The sequence below is a fragment of the Neopelma chrysocephalum genome, unplaced genomic scaffold, assembly GCF_003984885.1.
Source record: "Neopelma chrysocephalum unplaced genomic scaffold, ASM398488v2 Primary Assembly neopelma1_84, whole genome shotgun sequence".
Taxonomy (NCBI): Eukaryota; Metazoa; Chordata; class Aves; order Passeriformes; family Pipridae; genus Neopelma; species Neopelma chrysocephalum.
Genome location: NW_020897746.1, coordinates 10,647,014 through 10,661,751, shown reverse-complemented (window position 1 = coordinate 10,661,751; position 14,738 = coordinate 10,647,014). Strand labels below are relative to the sequence as shown.

At 51.8% G+C, this 14,738-nt stretch overlaps 1 long non-coding RNA gene across 2 annotated transcripts in view; it reads left to right on the top strand.

The window, feature by feature from the left end:
• Positions 1-767: 767 nt before the first annotated feature.
• The window catches only part of LOC113971461, a 56,697-nt gene continuing 42,726 nt past the window's right edge, over positions 768-14,738 (top strand). Inside the window, exons 1-2 of one of the 2 annotated variants that reach the window (XR_003535558.1) lie at positions 768-825; positions 13,080-13,126. This is a non-coding gene — a long non-coding RNA (uncharacterized LOC113971461). Of the gene's footprint in view, positions 826-11,688; positions 11,790-13,079; positions 13,127-14,738 lie in introns of those variants that run through there. The other variant, XR_003535559.1, reaches the window with a different exon arrangement.

The window sequence follows — 14,738 nt, the reverse complement described above, 5'->3', positions numbered from 1 at the left end:
ACTGTTTTGTTGTGGCATCTCTGGACATAAAATAACCACAGTCATCCATCACTTCAATGGCTTTGCAAGATCCACGGAGCTGATAATCTGTGATAAAGAAATCTCCAAGCTCTAGCACATCCTCCTTTTCTTTACTTGTGCTCTGAGCTGCATCAGTTGGGCAGCCTTGGTCTGGCTGTGTCCATGTGGGGGGACAGCTCTGTGTTACAGCAGTGCAGGGATAGGAAACGGGTATTTTCTTATGATTTAAGAGAGGTAGAGATACCAAACTGACCCCTCAGTGTTTTTTCCCGATCCAACTGCTAATGCAGTACCCTGGAGAAGATCATGGAATTGCAGAGCCACGTTTGACCCACTGCAGGAAAAAATACATCCACGTTCCTCAGCTTGGGAACTTGGCCTTGGCCTGCTGAATAAGGAGGCTGCAGTGTTTAGACGTGGAAAGGGATCCTGCATTTCCATAGGAATGGCAGCGAGTTCCTCCCATCACCTTCAGATTGTATTTCTAAACGATGCGGGACATTAGAGCAAATCAGGAGGTGATTAGCCAAAATCAGGGGGTGATTAGCCAGAATCAGGAGGTGATTAGCCAAAATCAGGCAGTGATTAGCCAGCCTGCTTGGCTGCAATCACACCTTTCAGCATTAATCACCCACTCCTTGAGTGTGGTGAAGTTGAGCGTCTTCGGTGGGGGCTGCTCAGGGTTTGGTGTCCTTGGCCAGGACGAGGATTGTTCATCAGCCCGTGGGAAATGAGGGCTCCTTTGTGAAGGACCAGGACCTAAGGAGGACATAAAGGAAGGCTGGAGAGGGACATTTTGCAAAGGTGAGCAGGGATGGGATAATGGGAATGGCTTTAAGCTGAAGGAGGGCAGATTTAGATTGAATATTGGGAAGGAATTCTTCCCTGAGAGGGTGGGGAGGCCCTGGCACAGGTTGCCCAGAGAAGCTGTGGCTGCCCCTGGATCCCTGGAAGTGTCCAAGGCCAGGTTGGACGGGGCTTGGAGCAACCTGGGCTAGTGGAAGGTGTCCCTGCCCATGGCAGGGGGTGGAATTGGATGAACTTTAGGTTCTCTTCCAACCCAAACCATTCTGGGATTCTGTGAAAGACAGAGGAGAAGCAAAAGTGTCCGTGGAGGGGTTGGGGTCAGGTTTGGAGCAGGTGGAGCTGTTGGCATCAGCACAAACTGTTTCTCTGGTGCTTTTCTAGGGAACACTGAGGGGTTTGCTGGCTTGGGCTGGCTCAGTGTGAGGATGTTCAGCAGCTCAGGCTGAGCCCTTGGAAACCTGTTGGAAAGAGGTGCACCAGTGGGTCCTCCCCAGGCTCCGGCCCTCCCTCCTTTTTTAGGCTGAAGCAACATATTTATTTTGCAATTTTGGTTCTTCTTTCACTAAACAAACTTTCAAAATAGGGCAGTACAAGCAGAGGAACTAGACAACCATGTTCACAGAGGTTTTTGCCCAGAGCCCAGCAGGCTGCAGACTGGAGCAGTGTGGGTGGCACCAGACTGGGTTGGTGTCTGACCTTGCCCTGCTCCTGGCTGGTGAAATTTCTTCCCTGGCAGAAGACCAGGAGCCAGCCCTGGGCTTGTTGTCACACGGGGAATGAGCCTGGTGGTGCTCATGGTGAAGATCAGGGGGCTGAGCTGCTGCTCTTGTGCAGCCAGGAGGGGGAATGTGGGGTCAGTGTTTGCAGCCTGGGGGCTGCTCTGGAGCTCAGGGGGTGCTGAGATGTGCCCGTGGTGTGTTCCCATCGTGGAGTTCAGGCAGAGTTCGGCCCTGGGAGCTGCTGGAGAGGATGCAAACCCCACCTGCTCCTGCCAGCTGTGCATTCTGCCCCTGCTCCAGCCACTTCCCTGCAGATCACAATGAACCTCAAAGCTCCTGCGTGAAATAACACTTTATTATTAACAATAATAATAAGTGGAGGTAATTTGTGATTCTTGAAACTTGCCCAAGCCACCAAATTCAGATCGAGATCTGACTTCAGCCTCCTGGATGTGGGGTTTGGGCTGGTCCCTCTGCAGGCCTGGGACCAGTTGTGAAATGTGGAGTTCAGCTCCTAAATCCCTTCTCCTGCCCCTGAGCTTTCAGAGCTGTGGGCTGGCCCCGGGCCAGTGTGTAACCATGATGAAAACCTCTCTGTTTTAGGGTGTGCCACCTGTCTCTCCTCGTCTTTTTTCCCTGTAATTGTGATCTTCAGCAGGGTGAGTGAGATCTGCTGGTGGTGCAGGGTGATCTCTGGGGTTTGCTGTGGTGGAGAAACCCTTTGGGGCTGGTGAATCCCTCTGGATGACATGGTGTGACCTTGCTGATCTTTGGGGCTGTTTTTGCCCGCTGGAGAGTCCCAGCCTGTGCAGTGGCACTGGCACAGGCTGCAGGAATGTGGTTACCAGGGGTGTGAGAGGTCATGGCCAGGCTTTTTGAGGAGCTGAGTGCTGGGTGGGGCACCAATCCCTGTTCTGGGCTGGTGAGCAGCTCTTGTGGCTCAAAAGTGCTGGAAAGGAATTGTTCCCATCTGATCCACCTTGTTCCAAAGGTGGGGTGAAGGACAGAGGAACTCTTCCTCTCTTTGCAGGGTAGGGGGGGGAAAGCTTTTCCCATTTCTGAGGTGATCACTAAAGCTTTCTCTGGGTAAAATCTCTTACATCCAATCCATCCATGTGAGGGGTTGTCCTTTCCCAGTCACCACATCCATAAACTTCCCTTCCTCTCCTTGGCTATTTTCTGTCACACAACTCCATCCTTCAGGCGCTCCATCTTTTCCCAAACAGGCTTAGAAGTGGCCAAAGGCTCAGTTCATCTACACAACTTTTGAAGCTGCCAGAATGACAGATCCAGGGAGACACAGGGGAACAGGGCACAACTTCTAGAAAAGGAGTAAAAAAATAATGCTGTGTTTGCTTTTTGTGCGTGTATGTGTGTGGCAGCTTTCAGGTTGGGTACCCAGCACAACTCTTGGCTCATCTTGGCTTTTTTTGGGTCCCTGGCAGAAAGCAAACTCTGCTGTTTGCACAACTGGCCGGTGGCAGATGAGTCTGTGCAATACAGGAGGGTTTGTGTCACTCAAAACCAGTTTTTTAAAAAAAAAAAAAAAAACAACCAAAAAACCAGAAGCTCTGACCAACCCATTGGCATTTTATTAATAATTTTTCAAAGCTGCAGGAGTACAGCCTCTCCCTTGTCCCACCAGGCGTGGGTGGGAGAGGGTTTGCAGCCCAGCCCGTGCCCCTGGGCACCGGGGTGGGCAAGTGGTGGCCGGGTGGCTTTGGCCAAGCCCTGGCTGTGGTGCAGCTCTGCCTCCAGGGCTGAGGAGAAGCCAAGCCAGCAGGGAACAGTTCTCCAGCGTGGTTTTCTGCCCCGTTCACGGTAATTTTTATTGATGTGTTTGCTTTTTCACATGCAGATGGGCAGCATCAATGGCTCGGGGCTGTGGTTTGCACCCCAGAGCCAAGCAAGTCGTCCTGCCCTGGCTCAGTGAGCTGGCTTGGAGTGTCCACCTGGGCTGCTCCTATCTCTGCAGAGCGGGGAGCTCAGTCCACAACCTTCCAGCAGTAGGTTCCTGACTGTTTGCATCATAAAAGTGTTTAAAGTGTGGTTATGGTCAGCAAAGAGCCAGAGAGCAACTGTCAAATTGACATCTCGAGGTTTTTTTTAATATTTATCCCTTGTCTATGGTTGCCCATATTGAATTTGCTCAGTTTATGAGTCGCAGGGAGGTTTTTCCTTCCCAAATTCCTTCCTTTGGGAAGGTTTCTCCTTCCCCAGCTCGGCGTGGCAGCTGGAAGCCGATTGCTTGGCGTGGCAGGAGGAAAGCAAAGGGACACACAGCCCCTGTGGCCTCGAGTCCCACAGGCTCCAGGGCGCGGGCTGGACCCACCTTAGACCTGGGCTGGGTTTCTGTGGACTGAGTGACCTGCAGGACCAGGTCTGTGTGCAGACTCCCTCTTCCAAGGAGTGTGGATTTATTTGGGCAGTGTTTGAGAGGGCTCCAAGCGACGTGGTGGGTGCCCCAGAGGAGACTCCAGCCCTGGCTGGGCTGGCAGCACAGCCCTGCCTGCCTTTTTTCCAGGGAGAAGTGGCTTTTCCCCAAGAAGAACCCAGGCAGGAGGCTGGTGACCATCCCACAGGGGAGATGGCTCCGACCAGGAGGGCTCTGCTGTGGGAGCTCTGGCTCTGAGCAACAGAGACTTCTGGGCTCTGCAGCACCATCAATGGGTTTGATTGTCCTGCAGGGGTTTTGCTGCAGCACTTAATTCAGCAGCTCCATTCATTTGGGTCGGGACATACATATATACCTTGGCACTCGGCTGCCAGGACAGGCCAAGTGGTTTTCAGGCAGCCCCGGCCAAAAAGCACAGGGCGAGGTAGGGAGGGTGCACAGAAATTCCTCCCTGGCTCCGGGGGAGTTCCTAGAATCTGTGGGGAGCTGCAGGGTGAGGGTTGGCACCGGGGCACGAGGGGCTTGAGAAACTTCTCAGCTCGACTTCGAGCCGCGCCGTAAAGAATTCCGGGCAAACCTTGGAGGCAAACTGCTAAATCACGGCTCAGATCCCTTCCCCCGGGGTCGGGTTCCACTCCGGGCACATCTGGAGAGGGGATGGGAAAGTCTGAAATCCACCCTCAGCACCCCCCTCCTTTCCCTTCCCGTCTCCTCCCTGCCCACCCGGGACCCCCTTGAGTGTGGGCAGGGATGGGGGGACACGGGGCTCGTTCCTGTCCCAAATGGGGGAATTCTGGCTGATGAGGTGACACAGGGCTCATTCCTGCCCTAAATGGGGGGAATTCTGGCTGATGAGGGGACACGGGGCTCATTCCTACCCCAAATGGGGGGAATTCTGGCTGATGAGGGGACATGGGACTTGTTCCTGTCCCAAACGGGGGGAATTCTGGCTGATGAGGGGACACAGGGCTCATTCCTGTCCCAAATGGGGGGAATTCTGGCTGATGAGGGACACAGGGCTCATTCCTGTCCCAAACAGAGGGAATTCTGGCTCCTGAGCTCCCAGGGCTGGCTCTGTGTGCTGGGCTGGGGGTGGGCTCTACTCCTTCCTCACAAAGGGGAGACCTCCAGGTTTGGAAGTTGGAAAAAGCCCCAGTCCAGGTCTGCAGGTTGGAAAATCCTTGAGATCCTTCCTTGGCTTTTCCCCCCCGGATTTGTATTTTCCCCATGGATTTGTGTTTTCTCAGTTGGAAGGTCTCATGCAGAGAAAATCCCTTGATAGGACTGAGCACTGAAGGGGCTCTGGGGCTGGATTTGGGGTCTGTTGGGAACAGGGAGGTCCAAACCACCTCCTGCAGAGAAATGATTTTGGCATTTGGTGACAACCAGAGCAAAACCAGCGGTGGAGGCACCAAATCTGGGGAAACCTTGTCCATGGTGCAAAGCTGGATGATTTGATGGGTTTGTTGCTGTAGCAGTGCTGGAGTTTGGAGGTGAGGGACACCCAGATGTCTTGTTTTCAGTTTGCTGTTCAGCTGCTTCCTTTTCTATGTTTCCTGACCCTTATCCAAATTCCTGACTGGAATTTTTCAGCCCTGTTGCCTGCACTGCTCCACACATAAGGTTGCCATGAGATTCCCAAGGACCTGCCATCTCGTTCCTGGGCAGAAAAAATAGGATTGCAGCTCCTGCATTGCTCTGTGGGGAAGGAGCAGATGGGTGAAGCATTTTCTGCAGGTTTCTCTCTGTGCCTGTGAAGAGAAAGTGGCTCGTTATTGTGGGTCTGCAAAAAATTAAACCCGTCCTGTTTCCCGGCTTAAAAATGCCTCTTAAACTCTGAATTTTTATCCAAATCCTCAACAATATTTACACCAGTTTTGTTTTAATTAAAAAAATCAGAGATAATGGGATGTTTCCTGCCAGTTTGGCCCCCGGGTTGTTCAGCACTGGAAGAGGATGGGCCCAAAATACCCTGAGAGGGACAATTCTCACAGCACCAGCTTTCTGGCCTGAGAATGGGGAGGAAGCGATGGAAATCTCCTGGGAAATTCTGTCCTCTTCTCATAGGATTCCTGGCCCAACTTTCCACTTAATCTGAGGTTCTGTGAGAAAAATTATATATATATATATGTAAAAAAAATAACATATGTATATGGAACTGGCCAGTTTTCAAGAGCCTCAAGCTCACTGCTGATGCCTTTTGCTCCAGTGGTGCTTTAGGATGAATATTGCAAATATTTTGATGCAGTTTCTTACCTTTTTTCATTTGCTTTTATTTTCTGCAGATCTTAATTTTAGTGGGTTGCAATAGGAAAAAAATCTTTCTTTCTCTCCTCCTTATCCTGTCTGTGTCCCAGGACTTCACCTGGCAGGGATAAAGAGCAGGCTGGTGGAAGGAGGAGTGTGAAAAACGGGGAATATTGTCCATATCCCAGGCAGTCTGTGCCTTTGGGCACACGGGGGGAGCTGGCAGGGAGGAAGGGCAGCAGTGGGCACATCACCCTCCAAGGAAATCCCCCTATTCCCCCCAGAAGTGCCTCCCCCTAAACCTTCACCATCCTCCTGCCACTGCCGTGAGTTTTGACTCGTGAAAGGACAAAAGTCCTTGACATCTCTGGTCCCCACACTGATAAAAAGGGGTCCTGGGCAGCGTGGGAATGCTGGCAGGGTTGGCTGAGCCTGCCTGACCTCCCCTGTGCTGCCCCACGGCCCCTGTGTTTGGTTTGGGTGGTGAAAGTCCACGAGAAGAACGAGAGGAATCCTGCTGGCTCGGGAAGGGTCGGGATTTTGGGGGTCCCTCGGCACTGCCCGGGGCAGGAACACCCAGTGCAGGTGTGGGATGATGACAATTTTGGGCTCATATCTTCAAATGTTCTGGTTTTCACGCTCCCCTGAAGGGAGTTTCAAACAAACTTGTTGTTTGAAAATGGGAGCACCTGAAAAATACCTGTATTTTTATATTTTACGCCCCTGCAGAGTGTTCCTGGTCAGGAACTATTTGTCCATCTCATCGGGGTCTTAAAACTGTTTGTCAGGAGCCCAAATGAAAGACTCAGGGCTGGGCAGTGCAGGTGCAGGGTGTCTTGTTTTGAGGTGACATGGTTTTAAATTAAAGTCCTCCCAATATCCCTCTCTGCCCGTGGTTAATGGGTTACTGAGGCAAGTTGGCACTTGCAGCTCCTGCCCTGGGGTGCCCTGGCCTGGTCTCGTGACTGAATCAATCAGGGCCAAGGAATATTGACAGGCTGGAAAAGCACCAGGCTCTCCTCTCCCAGGAGCTTTTCCTTAAAGCTCCAGCTCCTGGAATCACCTGAATCCTGACTTTTCCTGACCAGAAAGCTGAATTTTGGTGGAGTAGAGCCACTTTTCTGAGTGAGCTCCAATGCTGTGAAAGCCAGATGCCCTTTTCAAGTCTTTGTTTCTTTACTTCCAGTCAGTGAGGGTTTTAATTGTATTTTAGGGTGGCCAGGGTGTGTTTGGTTTGGAGGGTGCAGCTGTTCATGGACGTGTGTTAGAATGGGATATTTGGAGATGCCAAGGTGAGCACAGATCCTCCAAAAATCAGCAGGGGGCCTGTGCTCCTAAATCACTTTGTCCCTGGAAGAATCCCGTGTTTAATGTGGATGTGGCTGCTCGGGGATCAAGTTGCCCTTGGGAGGTATTTTTTATTTCTTTAGTTTTGCCAGAGATGTTGCTTTAAATATTGTCCCCCCTCTAGGTTTTGTGAATGTGTCTGTGGCACTGCTGATAAGCTGCTCATAATTCATTTATTTTAGATTTATTTCAGTTCAGCTGAAGCCCCTTCCTAACCAGTTGATACCAGGGAGGATCCCCAGGGCCAGTGGCACCAGAACCTGGCACAGGTCAGAGTCACAGGTGAGTTTTGAGCTTTAACACTGTGTTTAGACCTGCCCTGAACTGGTTTTTGGGCATCACTTCAGGGGCCACATCCAGCTGGAGCCCTTGGTACCTGGTGACAGCAGCAATTCCCCCACCTGCCCTCTGCCTTGTTCTCCCTTTGAGGAATATTTGGGCTTCCCTGTCCAAGCCTTTTCCTGCTCCTCTTGTGACTGTGCTCACAAGGAAATCTTCAAAGGCTCAGTCCTATCAATTTTCCCCCACCATATGTTCTCATTAAAAAATTTATTGTGCACTTTATCTTAGGATTATTTGCCAGCAATTAATAAAACATGTTGCAAGCTTCAAATGAACATTCTCCCCTCCCCACTTCCCCTTAACGAGGGAAAGGACAGAGAAATATGAAAAAACTATCACCACGACAGATGGTGTTTTTTAACCTTTCTTTTGCCCAATCTGGGGAAAAAAAAAAGATGATTTTTCTCTGAATGTTGGCATGGGTTTCTAATTATGAGTTGCATCACTTAGAGGTCTAATGCAAAGCTTGGTGAGCTCAGCCAGCCTGAAATGTTGTCCTGTGTTGAGGTGGATGGTGCTGGCACAGAGGGGACGGGGGTTGTGGGGTGACCCTGTGGGTGGTGGGTCCCCCTTCTCCTCCAGGCACTGGGGTGAACAGGGAAAACTGCAGAGTCTGCTCTTGGAAGCAAATGTTTGGCAACTGCTGTGGCCAACAGCTCCCACAGGCACCCAAAATGTCCCATCGTCCTTGTCAGTGGCTGTCTGGTCTTTTAGGGAGCCTTGGAGGCTTGAAAAAGTGGCTTTTGGGTTTTTTTTGAAGAGTTCCCAAAAGGAGAGACCTCCCTGCTGTGCCCCTTCCCACAGGGAATATAATCCCTGGTTTAGAGGGAGGAAGGGAGGCATGGAGGAGCCCGATGATCCCCAGGCTGGTGGGTGCCATTCCCTGTCCTTTCCCCCTTGGCGAGCTCAGAATCGTGGCTTTGCCCTCCCGTTATTTGGAATTTTGGGCTGCCCAGGCTTGGTCTCCAGGGGAGGTGGGGCGGGAGGAAAAGCAAACAGAGCATCCCCCAGCAGCTCTGCAGGGCTGGGACACCGTGTACCCTGCGGAGCCTGCGCCTACCAGGGGGGAAATAAACACAGGAATAACGCACACAGACGGGTTTCTTACATAAACAGATGCCTGGGGAGAGACCTGGCTGTGGGCAACCCGCTGGGAAAGTCCTGCTCAGGTGGGAACTGTAGAGTTAAACACTCCAGCCTCGCTTGGATGTGTCTGGGCTTTGATTTATACTCCTGATTGGATGTTTGCCTGGCCCGATCAGAGAGCCCGGGCAGCGGTGCGTGTTGACACTCGGTGTTTAGCTCTGGGTGAAGTTTAAACAGGACTTATCGTGGCTCTGACACCTCGTGGAGGCTTCCCTGCCGTAATGATGTGCTCGGTGCCATCCCTCACACCCGGCCCTGCTGCCTGCCCGGCCCTCAGGCTCGCGGGGATTCGGGGAAAAAAGGAAACCTGCAAACCGAATTCGCGGAAAAGGCTCATTGGACACCTCTGCTAATTTTAAACCAACCCCGCTGCCCCCGTTCCGCCGCTCGCTGACGCGGCTGGAATATAAATCCCGGAGTGATCTCGGGTCAGCCAGGCCCTTCCAGCCCTTCAGGAGCTGTTCCCGTGTTGCTCCAGTTTGTCCCAGGAGCAGCTTTGGGATCTGCTGGGATTGGAACAGCCTCGTGTGGGAGGACAGACTTAGTTTTGGGGTCTGGCGTGCGGTGACACTGCGCTGGGTTGGGTCCAAATGGTATCTCTGCTTTAGGGCCAGCTCATGTTTTTTTTCACCCAATTCGCCCTCTTTTGCTTTTGATAGAAATTGCTCAAATTAGCACTGTCAGGTTTGTTCCCCCACGTTTCTCCCACCCATGGAAGGATGGAGGAACCTGGTCTGGATGCAGCTTTGGGGGCTCAGGTTGCTCTGTTTGCACCCTCCCATGCAAGCAGGAGGAGGGGATGGGGACAATATTTACCCCACTTATCCCAACTGCTGCCCACCAAATTTCCCACTCAAGGCCCACCAGAGAGGTGCATTGGAAATGGGATTTAACACCCCATTCCCAGCCTGACACGGGCGCTGGCCTTGAATAAAGCTCGTGCTAAATAACACTGAACTAATTTAATTTTATGCCTTGATTTTTATGAGTAACAATTAAGGGAAAAAACCCCCAGCAGAACGTAATTACTGCACCTTGAAGTCCCTGGGCCAAAGCCTGAGCTGAGGTTTCAATATGACAGCTTTTATCTGGCATCTGATAGGGGTGTTATTCATTGTATTAAAAGTTTGCCAAGAGAGGCTTCACTGAAAATTAACCCATGTTATCACAGTGAGTAATATCCTGGTTTTATCATGTGGAATAAATAAATAACGTAGACCTTAGGCCTTGGATTAATGAGGTTACACTGAGTGCAGGGTGAGGAAACAGTGTTAACACCACTGCAAGGGTTGGTGATTAAGGTGAGATGAAACTGGAACAGAAAGTTTTGTTGCATAACGACAGAGCTTGTATTACTATTAATTATATTATGCAACAGGAATAGGATGGAATTTGGCTCTATCTAGCAACAGACCTGGGTGAAAAACTCTTTGCAAACATCCTGGTGATTTCTCAGGAAAATTCCACTCGTGGCACTCCTGACACTGTTTCTTCACCTTGACCTGTTGTGGTGGTTTGGCTTCGAGCCACCCTGGTGAGACAACTCCTTTGGCTCCTGGGGAGCCCTTTCCCCTTGATCCCACTGGTGCTTCTCCCACCTGGGATCCCCATCCTGCTGCTCTGCACCGTGGGGCCAACGAATCCAGACTCCAGGAGAGGTGGAGTATTTGGGGAAACCCCAAACTCTGAATCAAGGGGTGTCTCACGTCGGGAATAAAAACAATTACATTGGAGAGCTTAGAAAAAGTGAGCAACCCACTTGTCCCTTTATGCTGGTGGATGTTAACAATCCCAGGAATACCCTTATCCTCTGGGCCATCATCATCCCTAATTCCTCCAGATGTGGCTTGGGTAGCTTTAATTGGGTCTGTGCCTTTTCTTTCAGCCCACAGGAATGCAGGTGAGCGGAGCCAAAGCAAGAAGAAGGGAAGAGAGAGGGAGGAGAAGAGAAAGGAAAAGCCATGGAGAGAAGGAAGGAGAAAAAAAAATAATCCTTGTCTGCCTGTGGTGGAATTTCTCTGGAGAAATGTGCAGGGCAGGGTGGGTAATGAAAGGAACAATGCTCAGGGAAGTGATGGAGCCCTGCCTGCTCTGCGTGCCCGAGGGGAGGGATCTGCCAGTGGCCTCCACGGGAAGGTGATGCTTGGGAGAACAATTGCTGGGCTGTTGTACCGTGCCTGGCTATGAATGGAGCCACAGAAAGGCTGTCCTTGGACTGTTGCTAAAGCCCAGCATCTTCTCCATCCCCTGCGTGCGCCGCTCGCTGCCGCTGCCTCCCGACACGGGCAACGGAGACACCAAGGGCATAAAAGGTGGGATCAGAGCCTGCTCCAGCCTCAGTCCCTGCTGGGCCATCAGCTGGCTCGCTGCTCATCCATCTCCACCCCGGCAGGGTGGGGCCCGGGGGGTCCCTGCTCTCTAGGAAGCTCTGGAATTGCTGAGAGCTGAGTCAAGGACCGAGGCAGGGCAGGGGCAGCTGGTTCTGAGCAGGGCTTTTGGGGAGCCTTGTTCTTCCAGCTGGGCCACGTGCTCCCCCCGAGCAGCTCAGGAGTTTGCTGGCCAGGCAGTGTGGGGGTGTTGGCCGGGCACCTTCCGGGGGGGGATTGCCCAGCTCCAGGCTGGGAATTCCCCCTACACCACCAGGGATGCACCAACATGCCATGACAGGAGGTTAGATGTCCATTCTCCAGAGGAGCCCTGGGATCCCCACCCAAGATGACGAGGATAATGATAGAATGGCTTCCCCCAGAGCCTGGGATGTGCAGGTATGTCTGTGCTCTGTGTGTGTGTGTGTCAGTACAGCACACGTGCCCTCCCTCTGCTCCTGGCCTGGCTGGGCCACCTTCAGCCCTGTAGAAAAGGGGAGAGAGCACAGGAGGGAGAAAACCCACTGGACTGCAGCCCCAATTCCCCCCTGTATTGCCTGAGGGATGAGGAATGGGCACAAAGCCTGAGGATAACCAGCCCAGAGCTCTCATTCAGCCCAGCCTTGCTGTCCCTGAGGCAGGTTGGACCCTGGCTGGCGTGTGGGGTCCTGCTGGCTCCTTGCCACTCTCTGTTGGCCTCCAACTCCAATGTTCTTCTTCTGTAGTGCATTTATTTGCCTTTTTTCCCCCAGTTGCAGACCAGGCAGGGCTGTGAGGGAGTCGGGGGAGTAGCTGAGCAGAGGGTTGGGTGGCTGGCTGGCAGTAGCCCGGGGCTGTCGTAAAAGGAACTGAAAGGGGAGTGTTAAGGCTTTAGCTGAGCTATGGAGAAATGGTTTTACTGTTGGAAAAGAAACTGCTGCAATAATATGTCTGGGAGGGTCTGGGAGCCCCTCCAGAGGCTCGGGAGCAAGTGCAGGCTGGAAGGAAACAGGAGCACTGGGGGTGTGGGTAGAGAGACACAGGACTGCAGGAACAGTCATTTCAGCTGGAACAGACCCTGCAGGGCTCCAGTCCCACCCTGCCAGAGCAGAGACACCCACACTGGGTTGCCTGGGGGATGTCCAGTGCAGGTCTGAGTATCTCTAAGGATGGAGATCCCCTCTGGGTCCCTGTCCCAGTGTCTGATCGCCCTGGTGGAGAAAATAATTTTGTAGAATCACAGGATGGTTTGGGTTGGAAGGGACCTTAAATCTCATCTCGTTCCACCCCACTGGAGCAAGCTGAGGATCAGCCTCTTCTCTCAGCCTCCAGTTGTGCCAGGGGAGGCTCAGGTTGGACATCAGGAGGAATTTCTTGCTGGAAAGGGTGGTCAGGCACTGGAAGGGGCTGCCCAGGGAGGTTTGGAGTCCCCACCCCTGGAGTGTCCAAGAAAGGACTAGATGTGGCACTCAGTGCTCTGGGCTGGGGGACAAGGTGGGATCAGTCCCAGGGTGGACTCCATGGGCTGGGAGGCCTTTTCCAAGCTGGATGATTCCAGGATTCTGTGTCTTTAGGAGAACACCTTCAGCCAGCCTGGTCCTCTGCTGACACGAGCCAGATTAACTCCCCTGGAGCCAAAAGCTCCTAGAACAACAACCTGCTGGGAATTAGGAATAAATGCAAATAGTGTTTGTTTGATTTGCTCCTCAGGTCTGGCCAGGAAACCTTCAAGTAGCAGCACTTTCCCTTTTAAGCAGGTAAGTGCTTTTTTAAAACATACCCGGGAGTGTCTGAGCTCCTCTGTGTGTGTGTGGCTGTAAATCTTCCTGAGCTCTTAACGAGCCACTCACTTGGGAACTCCATGAAATCCATGGCTGTGAGGAGCTGGAGAGGATGGTGGGACACCTACTCTGACCTGGAAAGGGGGAGAGAACCATGGGCATGTGGGGGGGGGGGGGATGGGGGGGAGAAGAGCGGGGCTGAAGGACACCTGGACAGGCAGCAGGTGATGGTTGGATCTCTGCTCCAGGCTGGGAGACTGGTGGGATGGTGCTGGAAGGTGGGGATGATGTTTGGTGGGGAATCTGAATGGGAAGAGATGTGAATGAGCAACTCAGCTGAGATTTTGGGCTTAAATATTTTTTTTTAAATTCTAATTTTTAAAATTTTAATTAGTTTTTTTTTTTTTAGTTTTAATGTTAATTTTTTTTAGTTTTAATGTTAGTTTTTTTTAGTTTTAATGTTCATTTTTTTCAACATTTTTCCATGAAAGACAGAAACTTTTCTAGGCCAGTGGGAAGTGTAACCCAACCTCCAGTTTTCTGTCCCAAACCAATTTGGACCAGCCATCCCAACAATCTAACAATCACGGGGGGGGAGGTTTGGTTTTTCCCCCTCCTTAGCAAAGAGCAGGCCAAGTATCATTTAAAAAAAAAAAAAATTCAAATCATCAATTAAAAAAAAATAAATCCCCAAACCCAGCAGCCTGTTGCCATCCATGGCTGGTGTATTTTTCCTTTGGAAGTTGGCCACCCCAAGCACACACAGGGCTCTGTGTGAGCCTCCCTCACCCTCCAAGAGGGAGCAGAGGAGGAAAACTCCCCGTGCCTGGGCTGGGCTGCGGGGCTGGGGGGGCAGCGTTTTTGAACCGAGTTCCTTTCTCTATTTTATTTAGATTAGGTTCTGCTCAGCGGGGTGATTTCTTAATTAGAGCAGCCCAGTGGTGCAGGGCCTGTCTCTGCAGACCCCTGCTCTGCCTTCTTAGGTTTCACGAGGGAAGTTGTCGTGCCTGATTTCCTGAGCTCCAGTGCCCGGGCGGTGTGCGGGGATTGCACCGGGAGGAAAAGACATGTAATTTAATCATCTTTATTAGATTTTGGGCCAAGGAAGGGGCAGAGCAGGAGGAACCGTGTCCTCTGCTTGTCTCTTGGCTTTCTCTTCTGCTTCTAGTGGCCAGAAATGAGATTTCACAGCAGAGGCAGCAGAAAACAGATGGTCCTAAAGGACTGTGAGGTGATGGATTTTTTGTCCTAATTGATGGAGTTTTCCTGAGCAGTTGCTGTTATCTCAGTCTCAGGCACATCCATGACCCTGCATGGATCCATCATGGGTTAGTTGATGACTGGCTGTGGTTAAAAATTCTGATCTTTAATCCATTTGGTTATGTGAAAGGGAATCTCGTCCCTCCAAAGGGAATCCTGTCCCTCCAAAGGGAATCCTGTCCCTCCAAAGGAGGAAAAGGGGTGAGAGGCTGGTGGAGACCAGTTCAAGCAGAGTAAATGGGGAAGCAAATTGTGGAATTTTGCAAATTGCAAGGGTTTTCTGGGAACCCAAGGAGGGCAGGCAGCCTCCACCTGGAGTGTGGCAACG